The 3605-nt window shown below is 36.1% G+C and overlaps 1 long non-coding RNA gene across 1 annotated transcript; it reads right to left on the reverse strand.

Annotated features, from left to right (window-relative positions):
• Nucleotides 1–499: 499 nt before the first annotated feature.
• On the reverse strand, nucleotides 500–2164 carry LOC145443137 (uncharacterized). The gene is made up of 2 exons (XR_013916302.1): nucleotides 2037–2164; nucleotides 500–1668 (listed from the first exon to the last, which is right to left on the reverse strand). It is a non-coding gene; the product is annotated as an uncharacterized LOC145443137 (long non-coding RNA).
• Between the last annotated feature and the right edge of the window lie 1441 nt (nucleotides 2165–3605).

Here is a 3605-nt window from a genome sequence, read left to right on the forward strand (position 1 = left end):
AGCGATACAGCGCCTTACTTGCGTGTATATTTAACTCTACATTCCTTCTTCTGTTCAAAATCAATGACTACTCAATCTGTATTTCAGACAGCTAGCAAAATACAATGACGTAATCACTCCTGATACCTCGAAAATGCAATTTGACTTGAATTGTGACTTGACTCGTGACTTGACTTGACTTGACTCGACTTGACTCGAGTCACCTCCAAAAATCGACTGACTTGACTTGACTCGAGTCATCTTCGAAAATCGATTGACTTGACTTGACTCGAGTCAAAATGTGCAATGACTCGAAATGACTCGTGACTCGAAGGTAGTGACTTGATCCCAACACTGCACTGTAAATTCTGAAGTGTTGCTCAACACGGAAAATTGAACACGAAACGTGATCGAAAAATTGAACGCCTAGAAGTGTTGCGAAGTGTTTAAATTAAAAGTGTTTACCTAAAAAGTGTTCAGCCTCAAAGTGGCTGGTTGACTAGTCACCGGAACGCAGGGCTCAAAATAAAATCAGATTTTATTGATTCATGAATAGATGACGCTTATAATACCCAACCTGGGTGATTAAATACGTGCAAACATTGAAATTTCCAATAGCTGCTGTGACAGGGTTTCATAAATTCAGATCAGCAGTTGAAACCGTTTCCGGAATAGTCCATGAAATCACGAACATCACAAATGATCAAGAGCAAACTCACTACAAATATCATGCAACTCGTTCAATCATGAAAATGAATGCATAGGGAATTAGGGATAGTGATAACAAAATATCATTTAGTATCTTTAACTTTCGTGACAATGGCATGGAATCAAATTCATTGGTTACGTTCGTTAACGGAAAACATGATCAACACAAATCATTAAAACATATTTATAATTGATCAAATTATGGCTTGTAAATTTCTAATTTTATTGTAAAAAAACAAACAATGAATATATCAGTTTCACTACCACTACCACGATAAACAAGTACCAAAGTATTTTTTTACTCTTAATGAAATTGGGCCTGCTAACCATGCATCAAAAATATTCTTGGGCTTGCATTACAAGGATTTATATCAGGTTAATGCCAATCACTTTTGTTTAAATAACAAAGAAATCGTTTCTTTCAGTCCATACAAATTTTGCAGATTTACAGAAAAGATTTTGTTGTTATTTGCCAGTCTGCTGCAAAATATGAAATCTGGAAGTCATTAGGGCACTGGTTCATGAACATATTTGGACACGCCCCGTTATGATAGCAAAAAAAATTCACACACCCCTTATCGTCGTATCATGAAATTAAAAAAAGCAACCAGAACGCTAAAAATCCCAACTGATAGTTGGATGGCAGTGACGGTAATAGTTGTTGATGAGAGAATATTCAAATATTAAATTCTGACCATACACAGAGAAATAAGTAGAAGCTGCCATGTGCGAAAAAGATTTTAGTTGACAGCGGGTTCACGCCCCTTCAAATGCTTTCTCCTGTTTGAGAACCACTCCTTCAGGGTATGACAATCCAATGCATAGTAGCTCAAAACGTCAACAATGTTTCTGAATACTTCATTTTCACTGAAGCAGTTTTATATTCTTGGCATCAGCTACAATCCAGGATCGGTCAATCTCTGATTCGTGGCGTGCCATGATGTTTGCTTCTTTTCTACTGGTCGACTCCAAGTTGTGCTCCTTGAAAATGTGATTAAATTCCAAAGTTTTGAATATGTCAATGAAAATTCTAAATTTTATGCAGAAATAAATATAAATATTTCACACATTCAGGTTACCCAAGCGCAGGAAAGGCGCTCGGGTACATGTGAAATCCTATCACTGAGAAGGACTAAAATTCGCATAACGACTAATAAAAATATCTTGAATTAGGTCCGGGCTTTTTTCAATTCGGCCATTTTGACATTTACATTGACATTCAGACGCACAGGCCACAGTGAGAATGCAGAACTGTAACTCAGGATGAAATTTATAGCACAACGTCTATGTACGTCTATGAACGGTCTATGTATATTTGTATGGTCCACAAAACAGGAAGATTACGATACCTGTTTCAATAAGACATGCGCTTGGGTCTTGGATTGTATTTGCTTGTCTCTCAATTTGGCTTGGAGAAGAAGACAGTTGACTTCATCAACCTCGTTTTGCTGAAAATGTAATTGATTGCAAACAAGATCCGAAAATAAATATAGTATAATCGTTATTTCTATGGGTTTGGATTTCCATTACAATAATTGACCAGACAAAGGACACATTGATTGTCTTTAGTACAAAAAACTTTGTGACATCTTATCGAAGGTGTTGAATACTTTTCCTTCATTGCAGTAATTGTAATTGTTCTCAATCTTTCAAAATACTTCCTTCCAGATTAAATTTAATTAACGAAATTATTTGGAATTAGCACGAAATGGGAAATGATCTCAATTTGATGTTCCAAGTATAGATCAGTAAGCAGTAGTTTAAATACAAGTTACCCCAGCTCTTTACATTCAACAACACCTCTGTTCAGGGCTGTGGAGTCGGTAAATTTTACCACCGGCTCCGGCTCCGACTCCACACATTTTCAATATACCGACTCCGACTCCTGAGTTCTTAAACGTACCGACTCCGACTCCTGGGTCTTTAAACGTACCGACTCCAACTCCAGCATTATTACCAATTTACTTCGAAAATCATATGCCACATTGTCGGTTGAATGACTATCATACAACCATTAAACATATGCAAACATATGATTAACTGTGGCATGCTAAATTGTTTCATTGTGGCACAACTCGAATTATCCACTTGCAATTAACATGAAATAAAGATTTGCTAAATATCCTTCCTTATTCAAGTTTTTATAACATGGACTCTCTAATATCCTGAAATGTATGAATCACTCAAATATGGCAGATATCCAATCCTGTTTAATAAAAATGTAGATAAAAAATCCAAGTGTAGCTCTTACGTATGACTCAGCAACTAATAAAGAAATTGAACTTACTAATTTTGTCATTGCACACTATCCTGATTACAAGCACATACAGTCTTACTGCTAACAATAGACATTGGTCAGAAATGGAATTTAGTTAAGTAGTCAAAGACCATAGCCTATGTCTAGTCTGCATGTACTTAATCAAGTATTCAAGGATTGGGACTTGCAGTCTTTCTTAATCATTTGTTCGACCCAAACAGCTAAGCTACACTACAAATATTTTTAATTCTTAATTTTTTAATCCTTGATTGGGGGATAATCCCAGAATTGTCATCGAAAAACTCAAATAACTCCGCTTCTACGGCTTGGAATTGAGTCAAATTTGTTTTGCATGGTTATTGAAGACAGCGCAACAATTTTATGGGGTTGGAAGAAAAATTTGAAAAAATTTTTTTTTTGCATTCATAGGCAAATTCGAAAGTTTCAAACTCTACGAAATCCGCGAATATTGGTTGGAATGAATTCAAATTTGGTGTGCGTCGTTTTTTAAGGCAACCTAACGATTTAATCACGTAACCCGCAAGATTCAGGAAAAAAAGTTATTTTTGAACAGCCCTAGTGTACACAGATGAAGCCTTTTTCAGCTCATATCGAATAGCCCGTAAGCTACTCTGCGAGATAGTTCGTGAGAAAAGTAGGA

Source organism: Botryllus schlosseri, chromosome 7 (genome assembly GCF_051294905.1).
Source record: "Botryllus schlosseri isolate E-star chromosome 7, Bs_hap1, whole genome shotgun sequence".
NCBI lineage: Eukaryota > Metazoa > Chordata > Ascidiacea > Stolidobranchia > Styelidae > Botryllus > Botryllus schlosseri.